Source organism: Dipodomys spectabilis, unplaced genomic scaffold, assembly GCF_019054845.1.
Source record: "Dipodomys spectabilis isolate Male_0828 unplaced genomic scaffold, ASM1905484v1 ptg000598l, whole genome shotgun sequence".
NCBI classification, from domain to species: domain Eukaryota; kingdom Metazoa; phylum Chordata; class Mammalia; order Rodentia; family Heteromyidae; genus Dipodomys; species Dipodomys spectabilis.
Window position 1 is genome coordinate 70,020 of NW_024871275.1, and position 21,135 is coordinate 91,154.

Here is a 21,135-nt window from a genome sequence, read left to right on the forward strand (position 1 = left end):
GTGACAAACTGAAATCTTCATAATGTCATCCTAGTGGTTTGCATTTTGAAGTAAACTACCCAGGCCTGGAGTTCCAATGCCAGGACTGCCACCTACAAATGGAGGGAGATCTTGAGAAAGTCTTTCCTATTCATGTGAATGTTTAATGGAATAATATAAAAGTAACAATTGAATTTGCAGTTAGTTCATGATTGTTTTATAGAAGGCCACACAAAAAGTATTGGATTATGTCTTCCATTCTAGCTATTTTGTATGATTCTCCCAATTAAAGAATACTGACTACTTTTTTTATATTAATGCTTTAATAAGTATTCAACAATAAGGGGCTGGGAAGGTGGCTCAGTGGTAGAGTGCTTGCCTTCCATGCCTGAGGCCCTGGGTTTGATTCCTCAGCACCACATAAGCAAAAAGAAAAAAAAAAACCAGAAGTAGCGCTGTGGGTCAAGTGGTAGAGTGCTAGCCTTCAGCTGAAGAGCTGAGGGACAGCGTCCAGGCCCAGAGTTCAGGCCCCACGACTGGACCAAAAAAAAAAGTATTCAACAATGATACTTCATTAAATGGAGGCATAATTTAATAATAATTCATAATATGCATATATAATTTAATATCCTCACAGTCTCTCTCTCATATATATTTCAAACTACACATCTATTTATCTATCTATCTATATCTATACCCATATCTATATCTACTCCTATATCTATATCTATCAGCCACTACTATGACTTGTTCCCAGGTCCTCAGAAATGGTTGGTAGCTCAGTTTGCCAAAGGCTTTTGGACTACAACTGATCCTTTCTTGAATTGGGCATTGTGGGCTGTGAGTTCAAATCCCAGCATGGCCAAAATTTTATATGTGGATTCAGAACCCAATTTTTACACATTTTTCCTTCTCTGGGAAAGTCCTGGGTCTCAGTATGATGTATAATCTATATGCAAATAAGTCCATGTGATAAGATGTAATAAATGTAATAAATGTTATATATGTAATAATACTAAGTAAAATAAAAAATATGGGTAATAAATGTCCTATGGAGTAAACCCATGTATGTAAATAGATCTCATATATGAATATTATTTTTTTCAGTGCTGGGGCTTGAATTTGGGCCCTGGAAACTGGGCTGAAATTCTTGTCTTTAATGATGGTGAGCTTCTGCTCCCCCAAGGTGCCACAGAGTTACCCAGACCCTGAGTTCAAATCCCAAGCCTGCCAGAAAACTGGTGCAAATTCCAAGCCAGGGCCTTAATTTTTTTTGGCCAGGCCTGGGGCTTGAACTCAGCTCTTGCTAACTCTTCCTCACCTTCGATCATCCTAGGCTGGGGTGTAGCCTCTGGGCCCACAGCCCATCCTGAGACCCTAGGACTCAAATTCAAATCTTGGGACTGGCAAAAAAAAGGAGAAGTGCTGGGAAGGTAGCTCAGTAATAGAGTCTTGCCTTGCATGCATAAGACCATGGGTTTGATTCCTCAGTACCACATAAGCAGAAACAAGCCAGAATTAGTGCTATGGCTCAAGTGGTAGAGCGATAGCCTTGAGCTGAAGAGTTGAGGGACAGCACCCAGACCCAGAGTTCTGGCCCCAAAACCAAAAAGAAAAAAGAAAAAAAGAGAGGGGGAAAAAAGGAGAAGGTTAAAACTGGGAAGTATCAGAAGGCGGTTTTACATTGTTTTTTCCTTTGCATTGCAACCATCCTGGGTCTAAATGACAGGGTTCGGGAAGTGTACATGACCTTGCGCTGCTGAAGTTTGGTGGGCTATCTGGGAAGCCATAGCCCCAACCAGCAACCTAGGCCTGGGGTGTGAATCCCAGGACTCCCACCTATGAATGGTGGGATATCCTAAGAAACGCATTCTGATATACATCCTTATGAATGTAATGTTGTAAAGTAACAATTACGTAAGTGTATGATTATATTATAAAATTATACACAATAATTATACTACATTGAAAAATTTTCAATTAATACTTTGTTATGTATTCAACCATAATATTTCAATACAGGAAGGAATAATTTATTGATAATTGGTAGTAATATTATATATATACTTGAATAATATACAGACATCTCTGTCTTGTTTTATACACACACACACACACACACACATGTGTATATATATATATATGTATATATATATATATGCTGTCAAGTAGTTGAGCACTGGCTTTGAGAATGAAAGCTTAGGGACTGTGTCTAGGCCCTTACTCAAGCCCCAGGACTGGCACCAAAAACAAATTAGAATGTTCTGTCTGCAGTTATAGAAAGCCAGGAATTCAAATACCTCATCACAGAGCAACCTGGGAGTCTGAAACTGACGGCTGTCATCTAACCTGACTTAGCCAGAGGTCAACAGCTGCAGCCCAGCATCATGGAACCAGACACTGCTGGCTCACCTCTACCTGCTCAGGGGGTGAGATCAGACACTGGGGGTTGAAAACTCAGCCCTAGCAGGAAGTCTGCTAGACTCTGAGCTGTGCCTCAAAGTAGTAGAGATCTAGCCTTGAGGAAAAGATCTTAGGACAGTACCTCCAACCTATGAGTGAAATCCCTGAGGCTGATGACTCTCCCCACACAAAACACCCCTCTAAACCGTTAGATGTGAACTTGTGAGGTTTGTGAAGTGTATCTGAAGGAATGGTGATACTGATGAAAGCACCCTAATTCTAATGACAGTTTGTGGGACATAGCTATGTGATGAGTCCTTCCTGGGGTGCTCGGTGTTGAGTAATTCTGGGTTGATCATGGGGTACTGAGTGCTGAGTCCTTCACAGGGTGCTATGTGCTAAGTCCTTCATGAGTTGTATTCTTTCATCTTGTCCTTATAAGAATTTCACAAGTAAGATGATTGTGCAGATGAGAAAGTTGAGGCTCAGATATGTCCCCAAGGCAGGGTCAAATTTATATATGTACTAAACTGTAGTGATTTGTCTGCTTCAGACAGTTGTTTTGGTTTAGGTTTCTCCATCATGAACTTTGAACTCAGAGCCTAGATGCTGACTTTCTTCTTGGGCTCATCGCTAATGTTCTACCATGCTGAGCCAAGGACCCACTTGCAGCAAAGTGTCATGGCTTAGATATCTTTAGCTTAGGTCTATCATTCTGCCTGCTCCAGAAGCTGAGAATCTCATTTCAAAACTATCCCAGATCACGGTCCAAAGTCAGCCTTGGCAGGAAATTCCTTGAGATGTTTATCTCCAATAAACCACCAGAAAGCCTGAAGGGGCATTGTAGCTCTTGTGGAAGTGTGCTAGACTGAGATGAAGAGCTCATAGCCAGCACCCAGGCCCAGACTTCAACTCCTCCAACTTACAAGAAAAGAAAGAAAGAAACCTGAAGTGGAGTGCTGGGAATGTTTCTTAGGGGTAGACTGCTTTGTGTGTGTCAAACCCTGGGTTTGAATCTTCAGTACCACATTCCCTACAAAAAAAAAGCCTGAAGTAGCTGTGTGGCTCAAGTGGTAGAGTATGATCCTTATTCAGGAGAAACTCAGGTACAGTGGTTAGGTCCATAGTTCAATCACCAGGACTGGTGTATGCGTGAGTGCACGTGCGAGCACACACACACACACACACACACACACACACACACACACACACACGGAGGCACCGATGCCAATAATGAATCATTTCATTGTGTTCAGCTCCCTAATTGTCTACCAGAAGGACTGTTGGATTAATGGTAGCACTTTGTTTCAACACTGAAACATAGTTTTACAAAGACAGGATGAGTATAGGGAACTTGGTCTGCCATGGCAGGTGACACAAATGAAGGCTTCCAGTCAAAACAGAGCACTGGGAAGAGAGATAGCTTGGAGTACAAAGAGGGCTTTTTCTCCTAACCTTAACAGCCTGGGCACACTCATCCTCACTAATTGGCTTGGATGAATTGTTTGTTACCCAGATGCACAAGAGTGAGGCTTTTTGTCTGCCTGTTCCAACAATGAGGCAGATTTCTTCGAGCAACCTGGGGTATGGAGACCCCCTAAGGTTAACTGGGAACAGTGAGGGGAGCTCTGGAACATGCACTGTCTTGAATGCACACTCTGTTGCTAAGAAATCATTCTATTCAAAGCAAATTTATTAGCTAGGTGCCTTTCTTCAGAGCAACTCTGGATCTTCACCAATTCAAATACATGCATACATACACAGACACATGGAGTTACTGGCTCTTTTTTGTGGCAGGTCCTGAGGCTGGAACTGTGAGTCTAGACATTTTCCCTGATCTCCTTTTGCTCAAAGAAGCATTTTATTGTGACTTAAACCACGATTACCCTAGGTTGGGATGCAGCTTTTACACCCACAGATGATCCAGGGATCCTAGGACCCGAGTTCAATTCCCAGCACTGGCAAAAATAAAGCAAACCAACAAAAATGGATGAGGAAAAACCAGGTAATTTTACACAACAGGTTTACTTTTGTTTCCTTGGCACTGTGACCCTCCTGGGTCTCAATGACTTGGCTTGAAAATTGTATGTGACCTTGCATGGATGAAGGCTGGGGGGCTGTCAGTGAAGCATGAGTCCAACCCAGATACCTAGGCCCTGAGATCAATCCTACACCTGCCACCTACACATGGCTGAAGATCTTAGGAAACTTGTTCTTATATATAGGAACACTAATAGAATGTTTGAAATGTACTAACTGAAGTAGTAATTAGATAGTCATTACAGTATAAGATTGCATGCAATAAATATAGGTCATTGATTAATTCTTTATTAAGTATTCTACTGTGATTAATTAATGGAAGCATAATTTTAAACCAAATAATTGGTAGTAATAGCTTATGTAAAAATAAGATATAGACATCACTCTTTATATAGGGTTATACACTAGAATCTACATAAATTTCTCTCTCTGTAAACCTTTGTAGATGCATATACATATGTTAATACACACACATGCACACACACACACACACACACACACACACACTGCAATCTAAACATCTATCTGTTTATATATTGGCCATTCCTAGGCTTGATCTAAGGTCCTCAAATTTGCCCAGTAACTTCACTTGCATCAGACTGGTGTGCTAACATTTACCCTTTCATGAAGTGGGCCTGTTAGACCCTGAGTTCAAGTCACAGAACTGGCAAAAACTTAATCCTGGTGGAAAAGCCAATTGTCCCACTTGTTTTCCTTATCAGTGAAAGTCCCGGGCCTCAGGAATGATGTAGAATACATAAGCAAATCTATGTTTTATGTAATAGGATGCAAAAAATGTTATACGTCTTATCATACTCACTCAAATGCATAAGAAATAAATAAAACATAAAAATGAATACACTAACTGCAACATGCAGTAAACATGTGCATGTAAATATAAATCAGGTATTTAAAATGTATGCGAATATTATTTTTGAATTCAGGCCCTAGGAACAGGCCTTTCTTTCTTGTCTTCCAGCACGGTGTTCTTCCCATCACCCACAGTGCTGCAGATTTCCCCAGACCCTGAGTTCAAATCCCAGGACTGGCAGAAAAAATGGCAAGAATTACAAGCCAAGGATCCTCATAATATTTTAAATATTTTTAATGTATGTATGTATGTATGTATGTATGTATGTATGTATGTATGTATGTCTATTTTATTTTGTAAAGCACAGGGCTTGAAGTCCGGTCGTGGCAATTGTACCTCAGCTTTGATCACTCTAGGCATTGGTTCAGCCACTGGACCCACTGTTGCTGATGGGATCCTAGACACTCAGGCCTTTCAGGGAAAAGAATGTACAGAAAAAAATGTGGCTTTTTTACGTTTTCTTCCTTTGCACGGTGACCCTCCTGGGTCTGAATGACACTGTTGCAAAGGGTACATCACCTTGCATTGTTGAAGGTTGGTGGACCATTAGGGAAGCCATAGACCCACATGGCAACATAGGACCTGACCAACCAATGGCAGGAGATATTAACAAACTGGTTCCCTTCCATAGGAATAACAATGGAATCTTGTCAATTTTACAGTTGAATGAGTTGATCGTGAAAGATGCTCCTATAAAATTAGACAGCATGATTTCACGAGTCTGATTGATTTTATTTAATATTTATTAAGCATTAAAAGAATATTATTATTTACAGGAATGCAATAATTTCAGGAAAATGAGTGATTTCATTAATAGCTTAAGGATGAAAACAATAACATTAACTACATGGACGCATAATATATACCCAAGAATTAGTAGGAATGTAGTATATAGAACTGAATAATGTATAGACATCTCTGGCACTCTATAAAGATATATATTTATTAGTGTACTGTCATCTGCATGTCAATCTGTTCATATTTTGTTGACTCCTGGTCTCGATCTCAGGTCCTGGGAACAGCCTGTCTGCTCAATTTGCCCCAGGAGGGCGTGTTCACACTCATCCATTCATGAATTTGGCCCTGTAGGCCATGAGTTCAGATAACAGCACTCCCAAACAATGAATCGTTGAGTAAGACGCTTATGGTGACACGTTTTCTTTTTCTGTGAATGTCCTGGGGGTCAGGTATGAAGTGGAATACATATGCAGGCGTATTTCCTATGTAATCAATGTAACCAATGTTCTATGTGACATAATAGTCAATAAAATATATGGTCAATACATAAATAAAACAAAAAAAATAACTACACCAAATGCAATATGGAGTCAACGTATGTATATAAATATAAATATAAATCATATATGTAAATTGTACATGAATAGGTGGGAATCAATTTCAGGCCTAAGAAACAGACTTGAATTTCTTGACTTCAAGGTGGCCAGGTTCCCCTTCCTACACAGTACAACAGTGTTACTCAGACCATGAGTTCAAATCCCAGTCTTGGCAGAAAAATGGCACCTTTATAGTATGTGAGGCCCAATTCTTAGGTATTTCATTATTCCTCCATTTTATTAATGTGATTGTATAAATGATTAATAAAGTATTAAATAAAATTGATTAGTGTCCTATAATATAATTGTGTATAATTTTATCCTAGAATCATTCAAGAACTGCCCATTCAATCATGACATACATCACATTACATTGGTAACCATATGGATGGGACAAGTTTCTGAGGATCTCCTGCCATTTGGAGGTGGTAGGACCAGTATTCGAACTGTGGGCTCCAGCTCCCACCACTTAAACCCCAGGATAGGGAACTCACTGGTCTGTCCAAGAACATCAGCAAGACCAATGATTATGCAGGCACCAGTGGCTCTCAGCAGTCCTCCTTGATACTTACAAGGCTGTGATGGGAGGATCATGGTCAAAGTCACCCTCAGGAGGAACGTCCTTGAGATCCCTGTCCAACTTCAGTGCCAACAAAGCCAGAAGCCCTGTGGCTCCAGTGGTAGAGGGCCAGCCTTAAGCAAAAGCAGCTCATAGACTGTGCCCAGATCCTGAGTTCAAGGTTCGGTACTGGCAATAAACAGACATAAACAACAATATGTGCAGCCATCCAGCTAAAGCGGGTCTCCCTCTTGTCTCCAACTGAATGGGAAAGAGTTCCCTGGGAAAAGGGCTGAGAGAGCCGCTGTCAACTTGACTCTGCCCATGCTGATTGCATCACAGGATTCTAGCCACACCCCCATTATTTCATGTTCCTTTCTGACCAATGGGATACAAGAATGGCGGCAACGCCCACATTCCAGGATGCCTGGTAGCACCAGGATTCGCTCTTTTAGTTTACACTATACCAGCAGTTAAGGAAGGTAGAGGTGGCTGAGTGGTGAGCAAGAGACTCAAGGCAATTTTAGAGTATAGTAGGAAATTGAGATGCCCCAGCCTCCTCCCCCCCTTCCTGTGGTGCTGGATTTCAAATCTCAGCCGGCCTAAGGCCCTGACCTGGTCCCTGCCCTTGGTCCTCTGCTCTGGGCCCATGTGTCTGAAATGCCGCTGCCATCCCTGCTCTCCCAACAGCACAGGTGAGTGGCTGCCCCAACACCATTCCCAACCTGGGTCAGAAACCCCTCTGGGAGCACCATGACCCCCTGCTTGTTTCTTCTCCCTGGTTCTGAGGAGCCACCTTTCTGTCTTGTGCATTTCTGAGAAACAAACAATATATGCTCAGGCTGGGCTGAGCTCAGGCTGTCCTCCTATCTGTGACAAGTATGCTCCAACAGACCTGGTCCTTGGTAGTTGGGATGTTAGACATGTAGAGCCATGCTCAGTCATCAGTTTAGATGGATTATCACCAACTCTTAGTCCATGGCAGCCGGTTCTTGACCACAGATAAAGCTCTCGATAGGGCCGCAACCATTGGAACTTAGTCTCCTCACAGGATAGTTGTGAGGAAACAAGGGATTTATACAGAGAGATCTCTGGAACATGGCTAGGAATAGAGGGAGTGGCCTTCAGGTAAGGTTCTCCACAATTCTGTGAGCATATGACAGGAAGATACCTGGAAAGGTCTCAGGTGGCCCCTGTTATTAATCGGACAACAGGTGTGGGATTATGAAACAAAACATGGCTCTCTTTCATCATTACCCTATCCCCATGAGGAAGGGTATCCTTCACTGTGTTGAGTTTTGCAACTGAGGAAAACAAGGCATGGAGAAGTTGGGTGATCTACTTATGACCTCAAGTTCACAGGAAGCTCAGCCTGACTTCTCTACCATGCTCCCTAGGAAAATGGGTGCTATTCAGTCCACTACTTGTAGTGGGAAGTTCATTTATTGTCAGTCATGGGGCTTGAACTCTAGGTCTGGGCGCTGTTCACGAGCTCCTCAGCTCAAGACTAGTGCTCTATCACTAGAGCCCATAGCACCACTTCCAGTTTTCTGGTGGATCTTTAGAGATAAGAGTCTCACAGACTTTCCTTCCCGGGCTGGCTATGAACTATGATCCTTATATCTCAGATTCCTGTGTTGTTGGGATTAGAGTTCTGAGCCACCGGCACATGGCTTAAGTGTACTTCTCACTTTCTTTCTCCCTCTCTTTCACATGAACTGGTTGAATGTGTGCTGGAGGAGGTAGCCCATTGTCCCCATGTAGCTAGAACCCATGGTGGCCCTCTCATTCTGGAGGTGGGCTGTGGGTCAGGACCTGTCTCGCTCAACCTGTTGAAACAGCTCCATGACGTAAGCCCCTCTGTACCCTGGCTAGACCATTACCGTTATTCATTTTCCATCCAGCCTGACTGGACTTCTTGTATTGTTTTCTACATCATTTTCTAGCACATGGACAAAATTATGATATAGTTACAGAATCAAAATGTAATGCCATCTTAAGAAATTCATTTACGGTTCTGGGAATGTGGCTTCATGGTATGGTGATTGCCTAGCATGCATGAAACCCTGGGTTCAATTCCCCAGTACCACATAAACAGAAAAACTCTGGAAGTTGTGCTGTGCTTCAAGTGGTAGAGTGCTAGCCTTGAGAAAAAAAAAGCTGAGGAATAATCCCCTAGCCCTTAGTTTAAGCCCCTGGACTGGCAATAAATAAAGTATTCAAATTTTTTTCATTCATGTGACTGTTTCTAATATATTTATAAGATGATTTCTTTGTTGCTTTGTATGTTCCCCCACGATATAACCCCTGCTTTCACTGTATTTAATGTTGATATAATTTGTGGAGGGGAATGGCAAAAACAAATCGTTTAAATAGGGATACAATTGGACCCATTGCAATAACGAGAAGTACAAGTCGTTATGTTGAAAAACGAACTTTACAATTTTGGTGGGGGGGGGCGGTAAGGATGGAGGGTTGGTAAGGGATAAGAAGGGGAAACAAAGGAGCAGGCAACAATGCTTGATAAGACATGTACTCTTTATCTTGTCCATGTAATTGTAACTCCTTTGTACAGTATTTTCACAATAAAAAACCATTTAGTTAGTAAATGCAAAATAAAGAAACCATACTTTGAATATATAATTGTTCTTTCCATACTGACACCTGACAATAGTCCCTTATTCATGTACTTTACTTATATTAGCATACTCTGTTGAAAAAAAAAGTTTTAGTAATTAGGTCAAAGCAACTAATGCCAGGAATGTGCTTAGATGTCAGGTGAAGATTAATTCTGGAAATTCAAAGATTCCAGGATTTTGTGTGGTCACTGCTAACCACATAGAGAAGCATAGTCTAAGTGACATTTGGAAATCTTTTTGGTCAATCATGGTACCAAAAACGCAGAGGCTAATTAACAGTTGTGACAGAAGAGAAGGAATAACTCGATGGAAGGAATAAATGATAGTAATTAAGGTGTACCAGAAACTGTTCTAGAGAACCATTTTTTGTTATTGAAGAACTAGCGATCAACTAAGCTTATTCCTCATTGCCTTTAGAATTCTAAATTTTTTAGGCTAGTTCTTAATCTCTGTGTGATAAATGTATCTCCTTCTATGCTGTTCTTTCCTACTCAATCTCCTTTGCTTTCTAAAATCTCAATATTTCTGTATTTCTCTATGAACATTTCCTGATACTAAATACACCTATACAGATGGCAGAGGATGCTAATGTAAGGGTCCCATGAGTCATTAATGTAACAACATGGAAAAGGAGGACATATTTATTGCTACCTCAATTTTTCTGAAAAGCTGCAATGTCATTATTTGGTTCAAAATTTCATGCTTTGTCTACATAGTGTCATTCAGTGCACATGAATGCAAATGTGAGCCAGGTGTTGATGGTTCACGCCTGTAATGCTCGCTACTCAGGAGGTTGAGACTAGAGGATTATGGTTCAAAACCAGCCTGGTCAGGAAAGTCCATGAGACCCTTTTCTTCAATTAACCACCAGAATCCCAGAAGTGGTGCTGGAGCTAAAGTGGTAGAGTGCTCAACTTGAGTTGAAGAGCTGAGGAACAGTGCCCAGGATCAGAGTTCAATCCCCACGACCAACAAAAAAAGTGAGATCTGACTTTAAGTTTCCACAAAAGGAACGACAAGTTCAATAATCTTTCCAAGCAGAAAAAATAATTCCAAAATGATTCAGTGTACCTACTTTTGCTGAATTATTTAAGTTATGGCTTTTTTGCTGGATATATTCTCTTCTTTTAAAAATTGTCAAATATTAGCTTTACAATAAACTCCACCTAATATTTGTCATTTCAAAAGAGAAGTCTATACAGTTGATATCACATAGCTTTCTTACTATTTTAGTTCAAAGTCAAACCAGGCAGGAAAGTCTGTCAAACTCTTATATCTAATTAAACACCCAAAATCCAGAAGTGGAGTTTTGGCTCAAGCAGGCAGGTGAGCAGGAAAGGAAATTGTTCAAGTACAGTGTCCAGCCTCTGGGTTCAAGCCCCACAACCAACACAAACTAAACAAGCAAAGAAAAGCAACACAGATATTTCTTTGGGACCCTCCTTAAAAGAGTACTCCTGTAAGAGAAGAGGCTCCTTTGCTAATCATGCTCACTGGATCCTGCTTTTTGGAATCTTTATTGCTGTGGAGAACTCAGGACCAGACTAAGGAATTGATAACTGATTCCTGCAACAAGAGGATCGTCTCAGGAGTGAAATATCCATACATAATGCAATTTAAAACTTCCATATCTTTGTTTCTTTGCAGTAGAACACTTTTAAAGCAACGTTATTTCTTTCTGTTCTATGCTGGCCTTCAAATAGCACATTATTTCTTTTTGTAATACTCAACTAAAAGTTTACAGAAAAGTTTTATGTGAGTAATGAACACACTCAAAAAAGTCAGGGACAGAGTTTCCTTCAAGCCTTGGGATTGTTTTCTTGTACAGTAAAAAGGAAAGCACATATTAACTTGAACTTTGTCATTCCTCTATGCTCCATTCCTCTCCTGGGATCAGTTTCTACATCCAGTAACTATTACTTCCAGTAACAACCAATGGTGCTGCTTGAGATATAATGAACAGGATTCATCATAGGATACAATTGGATTCAAAATACGTGTCAATAAATGTAACACACACCATCAGCAGAAGCAGGGACAAGAACCACATGATCATTTATATGGATGTAGAAATAACTTTTAATAAGCTCCAATACCCCTTTATAATTAAAACTTCTTTTTTTTGAAACTTCTGAGAAGCTAGGAATGCATGCAACTTTCCTCAATATAATACAAAGTATGCATATGACAAAGCATGTACCTAGCAGTGGACACATGAAGACATTAAAATCTGGAATGAAGTCTAGACTAAAAATCTTCTACACAGCTCTTTAAAAACCACTTGACCCACACCTCTTTTCTAATAAAACAATTGCTGATACCAGAAAAGTCTTATTTATTTTGCCTGCATGTGTTGCTTAAAATTTTGTGATAAGCTGGACTTCTCAATGAACCCTAAAGCAGAAATATTTGTCTTGGAGTCTGTGGATGCTTTAAAACTGTGTTTTAAGTCCCAATGTTACATTAAATGATTTAAGGGTTTTGTATCATGTTAAACATCTGTGGTGTAATGAATGATCTTTGTTAAACATGTATTCATTCTGTAAAGTACCATAGTCTTTTTATGTGTAGTGTATTTAAGTATATATATATATATATATATATATATATATATATATATATATATATATAAAATATATAAAATACCTACACAGACAGATTTGTGTGAAAAAGTGTACAAAAGTGTATGTACATACTGGTTTTTTTTTTTTTTTTGGAAACTGGACAGGAGTTGAAATGGCGTGTTTGTGTTTTGGCAGAGGAGAATTACACATTTTTGCCTGCATGGCCTCATCATTAGCATAAAACAATTTTAATGCTACACAAATCTTATGTGAAGAAATGACTGGTATGATCTCATTTTCTCTTGGTTCTAAAATAAAACAATCACTCCATGTGAGTGAAGCCAGACCCAGTTAATGCTAGTCTTTCATGTGAAATGTGAAGCTCCCACGTTGCCTTTTTCTGTTGGTGTGATAACTAGTAATTGGTACATTCTCACTAAGGAGCTATTTCTCAACATAGACCATGTTAATGCTATACCACTGTTTAAAGGGCTAATTTCACACCTTCTTAGCCATGAATCTGGCTTAGAATGGACTTCTCTGTGCAGTAACTTTTGGCTATTGGAAATCCCTGGCCTCCAGTTGTTTTTGGGTACCAATGACTCCATTGGCCCCAAGAGTTGAAGGGATGACTGGGATTTCGTCTGAGACAGTGGTGAAACTCCTCCCCAGGCTGAGGGGATCAAGAGGTGCTTTGGAGGAACTTGGCACCATTTGAAATTGAGTAGCCACTTGAGCCAAATATAAAATTGTATTTATAGCTGACAGACGCAATTTGAGCCTTCAAATTTGTGGTTATTCTATTGTAAAGTAATATGTTGTTTGTCTAGCATTTATCAGATTTTTATGCGTATGTATTTTCACAATGTGCTCCTCAGTTTGAATTAAACCAGATTTTGCAAACTCAAAAAAATAATAAAATAAAATCTGGAATGAGACACGGATGTCCACTCTCTCTCCTACTCTTCAATATAGTAGTGGAAATTCTAGCAAGAGCAATAGGCAAGAGAAATCATAAAGGGGATCCAAATAGGGAAGAAGTAAAACGATCCCTTTGTACAGATGAAATGATCCTGTATTTAAAGACCCTATACCTTCCTTCCTCAAGTTAGCAAATGTGTTGCTAACCTTTAGCAATGTAGCAGGGTATGAAACCCACAAGAACCAGTAGTTTTTCTGTGTTACCAATAATGGGAACATCCAACCTGAAATCCATAAAACAACCTCATATGCTTTAGCCTCAAAATCAAATCACATCTAAACAAAACAAAACAACAACAACAAAATTAGGAATTAATTTAACCAAAAATGTGAAGGACCTCTACTGAGAAAACTTTAAAAATATAAAAAGGGAAATTGAAGGAGATTCAAGGAAATGCAAAGTCTTTTAATGTTTTCACAAATAACATTGTGAACACTGGACTACTGCCCCCAAACAATTGACAATGCAATACCCATCAAAATCCCAACAATATTCTTCAATGCAGTAGAGAAATCAATCCAAATTTAATATGAAATTACAAAATTACAGATGAAAACGTAGGCTTAGAAATGAACTCATGAGCCTATAGTCATCTTACACACACACACACACACACACACACACACACACACACACACACACACACACACACACACAAAATGGAATTCTATTCACCCATTAGAAAGGATGACTTTTCACCAGTCTTAAGGAAAATTAAAGGCTTGGGAAAATTATACTAAGAGAAAGGAATGCAGACTCAGAAAATACAGGTTTCATGGATTCATTCATTTATGGTAGCTAGAAGGTGCCTACAAATCTACAAATAAACAAGACAGATTCTACCTCTTCCCAGTTAGAATGGCCATTATGAAGAAAACTAATAGAAAATGCTGCCGTGAGTATAGCCAATTGGGAACCTCCCTGAGCTGGCTTTGAACCATGAGCCTCAGATCTCAGCCTCCTGAGTAATTAGGATTACAGACAGGCGTGAACCACCAGCTCCCGGCTCCAATTGGGAACTCTATTACACTGTTGGTGAGAAATTAAACTTGTTCAACCCCTCTGGAATGCAGTATGGAGTTTCCTCAAAAGACTAAACAAAAATCTCTCTTAGGAACCCGTAATTCCCCTCATGGGCAGTAATCCAATAACTAAACAAGCTCACACTAACGCTACAAGCATAATCATGTTCAGGGCCCAGGCCCAGAGTTCAAGGACTGGAAAAAAATTTTACCACTGCTGGTATTTGATCCCGAAAATATGAACGTTTTCACATAAGATAACATATCATTCTATTTGCAGTAGCTAGGACAGGATTTAGAACTTGTTTTTTTTCCATTCTTTGTGTTCATAGGAATGTGTTTATTTTGTGTAAACCAGCTGCTCAATAAGGTATCATTCCGGGTCATATAGTAGTTATTACATGGCTCTATGTAAGTATTGTGTAATGACATAGGGCTTTCTAATGACTTACATACATAAATCTATTAATGTTAATTGTCATGAAGAATGCCAAACCTCCATTTTTGTGCCCATGTCCATCCTTGTTCTCCCTATTGTCTAGCAGTTTATATCACAGTCATCTGGCACATGGAACAGACATGGACTCGATGGATCTTGGCTTTGAGATGGCCCCAAATACAGCAAAAATCAGAATCAATGAGATCGAAGCAGTTGTCCCAGGTGCCTGGTTGTATGAATGTCCTCAGCTTTCAATGGTCTCACCTGCCTCTGTCAGAAGCGTGGTGATGGTCTGTCACCATCAAAGCTCACACTGAAGCTTAATTTCTCAATGTAGCAGTGTCAGAAGGTGGAACCATTAAGAGAGGTTTCAGTCATAAATGGATTAATGCCATCTAATCAACTCTCAAGCGACTAATATTATCACTATTAACAGTTTTGAAGGCAACTTATGCCCCTTACTCTCTGTCATTCTAGCACATGCCATGATGCTGATATCCTCTGTGATATGATGCACCTAGGGAGCCTTGTCCCATGTACTACCATGCTATTTAGACTTTCCAGCCACTACTATTGTGATTGAAATAGACCTTTTATTCCTTATGAAGTGTACAGCTTCAAGGATTTTGTTAAACCATGACCAAATGGATGAGATGCTATTCTTTTTATCTTTTTCATGGTATTGAGGATTAAACTGAGGGCCTTACAATTACTAGGCAGATATGGTACCAGTTGAGCCTGCATACCCCCAACGCTTTTTTTTCTATTTCAGTTTACTTTTTATATAGGGTCTTGTGCTAACTTCACTCAAGCCACCTTCAGTATCCCATCCTCCTATATCTCTACCTCCCAATATCTGGGATTACAGGCCTGTAACACCACAGTTTGCCCGTTAGAATATGCTGTTCTTTTGGGGAAAGAGATACAGACCCCTGAGATGCTTATGTATTTATGTGTGTGTGCTTGTGTGTGTGTGTGTGTTTGTGTGTGTGTGTGTGTGTGTGTGTGTGTGTGTATTCACGAGAACTGTGTGTTTGTGTGTGTGTGTGTGTGTGTGTGTGTGTGTGTGTGTGTGTGTATTCACGAGAACTGTTCTTGGTGATTTACTTAGTACTGAGGGTGAATCTTCATGAAGAATCTGTATTATTAATTCCTTTCACTAAAAAAGAAATGCTTCTCTGCGTGCTCGTAGCTCTCAACTGTAAACCTAGATCTTCAGAATGCTGAGATTTTGGGATAACATTGTTAATCCAGGTGAGCCAGGAAAAGTCCATGACACTCTTACCTCCATTTAATCACCAAAAATGTCAAAAGTCTAGCTGTGGCTTAAGTAATAGAGTAATACTATTGAGGAAAAATATAGAAATAGCACCTAGACTCTTTTTAAGGCTCAGGACCAGCACCCGTACAAAATCTCCAGATAGCACTTGTGATATTACAACGAGCTCTTGTGCTATTACAAGTCACCATTATGTCTAATGGATTATCTCTACAGGACAGTTGCAGTAAAAAATCTTTTATTTCTTCATAAGATATGGACCAGCTTTATGCCCCATTTTTCTCTCTGGAATGATGTCTTGATTTTGAAATAGAGGAAAAATTCAGTGCGGAATATGGTCTCTGTATCCCTCCCTTATCCATTGTTAACATGTTCTCTTTTTTTATTTTTTGGCAGTCTTGGGGAATGAACTCAGGTCCTGGCCACTGTCACTGAGCTGCTTCTTTGCACAAGACTAGCACCTTATGCAAAGCGTCACTTCTGGCTGTTTCTGTTTATGTGGTACTGAGTAATTGAACCCATGGCTTCATGCATGCTAGGCAAGCACTGTACCACTGAACCACATTCCCAGCCACATGTTCTCTTTCTAAAATATGTCTTTTTGTTTGTGTATTTATTTTTTATTTTGAGAATACTGTACAGAGGAGTTACAATTACATGGACAAGGTAACGAGTACATTTCTCATCAAGCACTGTTGCCCCCTCGTTGTTTCTAACATGTTTACCTCTGTCCCATCTCTGAAGCCACTGCCACTGCTCTTGAATATATCCTCAGTTTTACTCCTAACTACTTTTCATATCCTATAACTGCCGAATTATTTTCCACTCGACCCTAGGAATTATCTTTCATTTTCTTAAATTTCAGACCTCATTGGCTAAAATCAAACAATAACTCAACATTATCAGTGTCTGAAATTGAGGACACTTAGAATAATAAACAGCTTTTTCCATTTTTTTCAGCTGTGGGCTTGAATTCTGGACCTTGGGCATTGTCCTTCATCTCTTCAGCTCAAGGCGAGTCCTCTAACACTTGAGCCACAGTGCAACTTCCAGTTTTCTGAGGTTATTGGGGATAATAGTCTCTCAGCCTTTCCTGGCAGGGTTGGCTTTGAACTGACAGCCTCAGATCTCATCCTACTGAGTAGCAAGGATTACAGGAATGAGCCATCAGTTCCCATCTAATAAATAGCTTTTCATGTGTATCAGGTGATACACAACAACTCAGACCTTGGGAAGTCTTTTATCTTCCAGTCTGGGCAGGATCTAAACCTACAATATACTCTGGTAGATAACAAAATTAAAGAGATTCTACAAATGTAATTAGTTCCCACAAGAATTGGATATGAGTTATTTCCAAGGTGTGAGTGCAAATTAAGGATTTTCTAGAAGTCAGTGACGCCAACAGAATGAATCAAACAGTAAGGAGAATATGTTTGTCAAGAAAGTATAAGGATGCCTAGGAGCTGACAAGAGTGGCTGTATGATAGGTGACCAGAAAGCAGAAAAAACAGTCTCACAACCACAGGACCTAAACCCAGCCAGGCATCCTTTAATCTTGGAAGAGATCCACACATTCCATGAGAGACTATAGCTTTTTGGCCCCCTGCTAGAAACTGAGAAGCTGCTATAGACAAACCACACCCAAACTACCAGCCCAAACTTCTAACCTAAAATAGTTGGTATTTGATGGACGAACAAATAAATTTGTGGTAATTTGAAACAGAACATGACAAAATAAATGCATCTCTCAGAGTGCTGGTGCCTCATACCTTTAATCCCAGCTACATAGGAGACTGAGATTTGAGGATTCAGATTCAAAGGGATCTCAAGCAGCAATATCTGTGATATTCATATTGCCAATAAATAACAAAAACCTGGAAATGGTAGTATGGCTTAAGAAGTAGGGAAACAGCCTTAAGGGAAAAGATAAGTAAAGCACAAGACCCTAAATTGAAACTCCAATACCAGCACTTACACATACACACACACACACAAAAAAAAAACACAAAAAATAATAGAAAAATGAAAACATTTGTTGAAGACCACCTGGTATTTTCTGTGCTCTGTGTAAAACTCTAACATCTCTCAATTTTTTCCTTGTGTGAAGTAATTTATTATATTTTATAACTCCAACATCAAGATATCTAACTACACAACTACACAAATGTGTTGGCCACACTTTTCTATATATCATATTGTAATTGTTACTGCAAACAAAGTACCTTTTCTACTAATTTAATCTACTTAATTGCAGAAACTGTATTTGTATCTTAGTTGAAATTAAACTTAAACTTTTTAACTCATCAAAAGGGAAAAGTTATGATATATCTTCAGTTACATTCCTATCTGTCACGTTTCCTACAAATGAAATTAGTTGATTGCATCACTTAAAATTCCTATATCCCAAATCAATACAAGACTCTGATTAAAACTAAAAAAAATTAAAGTGTTTTCTATTCCTGTTTCATTTGGACAAATTACTTAAAGATATCTTTGGACTTCCATAGAGATATCATATCCAAAATTCATCTATACCATAGAAAAAATTTCACAAAAGTTTATCTATAATTCACATAGATTTTGCTCAATTCACTAGAGCAAAAGAACTATAAATTCTGACCTACATATATAAACATCCCATAACAATTTCTAGAAAATTCCATTTTTCTTAGAACAATGCTGGCTGCCAACAAACTCACTAATGGTGAGAAGAAAAAAATAAAGTTTGCAATGGCTGACATTTTACAAAAGCCTTATTCACATGTGGGTACACACAGAAAGCCATGCAATGTTCAGGTTTACCTGGAAAGAAAAGGAACTCATCATAATAAGAGAGAAAAACCCTTGGCAGGAACTACACATAACTGCACTTTAGCTTCTTTGCTCAAGCCTGGTGCTCTACCACTTGAACCACACTCCACTTTGGGCTTTTTAGTCATTAATTGAACACAAGAGCATCATGATCTTTCCTGGCTTTGAACCTTGATCCACAGATTTCAACCTCCTGAATGGCCAAAATTACAGGAATGAGCCTTCAATGCTGGCATTAGTGACAGACCAATGCAATGATTTCAAGCCCCAACACCAGCACAAAATCCAAAACCACAATCAAACTTGATAGCCAATAAATATACTAATAGTATATTAAACCAATATAATGAAATGTGGAGAAATGTGAAGGACATCAGAAAATGATTATCATTATTAGCTTTTCTGATTTTTAAAAACTTAAAATTACTTTCCTAAAATTTAAAATAAGTACAGAAGACCCCTGGTACCAAGGTGTAAGTTTCAAATTAGATAGCTGATGAAGACAAACTGAGAATGCTGAGGACAACAAAGAATTTTAGAATTCAGTGATTACTACACAGAAAATATACCTGAGAATCTGTGCTTTGAAAAAGTTTCAATTAGGCTAAGTTAATGACACAAAAACATTGTTCTTCTCATTAATACTCCTCATAAAACAGGTCTACTTTATTCTCTTTATCTAGGAATGCTCTGAATGTTTGATTCACTTTTCCCAAAATGACACTAAAGACATTCAGTCTTACAAAACTCCAAATTTTGTATCTTAGTACTGAAATTAAGTATATCAAGTATCTTCTTTATGTTGGGAGTATCATAACAACTTTTAACTTGTTCTTTTGTCTTTGAGGCTGGGGGGTGCATTTTGACAAAAAAGGACAAGGAAACACTCAGTAGATCTCCTGATTCAAATATAAGTGGTTTACTCTGGAGGCTGAGATCTGAGGACCATCGTTGAAAACCAGCTCAAACAGGAAAAAGAGAGACTCTTATCTCCAACTGAAAAACAAAAAGCTGGAAGATGTGGCTCAAGTGGGAAGGTGCTAACCTTGAGCAAGCAAAAACAAAAGGGGGGTGGGGAGAGAGGAGAGCACCCAGGGCCAAACTTCAACCTCAAAGACTGTCACACATATACACACATAACTCTGACAACAATTCAAATTAACATCATCTGAACTGCCTAATGGGAAGTGTGAATGAGAATTTAAAAATATTTCCATTTTTAAGAAATACATTTTTTAAAAAGATATATATTAGCATTTTCAATTATGTTTAAAATTTTACATGGTTGCCAAGTTTCGGTGGCTCACACCTGTACTCCTAGCTACACATGAGGCTGAGATATGAGATTGTGGTGCAAATACAGCCCATGCTGAAAAGTCCGTGAGACTCTTATCATCTGAAAGTTGGAAGTGGAGCTGTGGCTCAATGGGTAGAGCACCAGCCTTGGGCTGAATCACTGAGAGACAGCGCTTAGGCCCAGAGTTCAATCCTCATGACCAAAATTGAATTTTTTTATATGGTCAAAACACAGGTAAAAATTCTGGGAATATATTGGCTGGCATACTTCATTCTGCCTTAAGCAAAAGAACTTTGTCTTTGGATTTATTATAAGATCATTATTGCCATAGCATCATTTTGGCTCAAGTTAAAGTTTTTGGCATAAAAGAGGAGGCTTTGTGGTCAACATATAAAAATTTATCTTAAATCATCAATGCAACTGAATTGATCTCTTTTGTGGTCAAGTTCTTCACATCACTCAATGTTAAGTTGTCTAGGATGATACATACATTCACTCACAACCTTTCAACAAATCTAAGCAGTAAGACTGAGCATGGTAGATATTGCTAGTATGGAATGTAGTATGCAAGGTGGAAAAGGAGAAAACTGGGGGTAGCTTCAGACCACAGCAACTCACTTGGGTTGAACTCATTTCCCTGATGAGTTGATGTTGAAGGCATCACCACTAAATTTCCAAGGTTATACTGTAGGGCAAGCCCTTCCCCTCAACAACTATATAGTGAGGGAAAGCCTGTCTTATCAGTTTCTACCAACATATCTGTTTCTAGACTATGACTGTATCTAACTAGATTCCTCAAAACCTAAAAATTTGAAACATTCCAATAGAGTGGAATAAACCATTTTTTTCTATCCTACACTCAGATGTAGGGAGAATTTAAAAAGATGTTCAGGGGCTGGTTTATAGTTCATTGAGA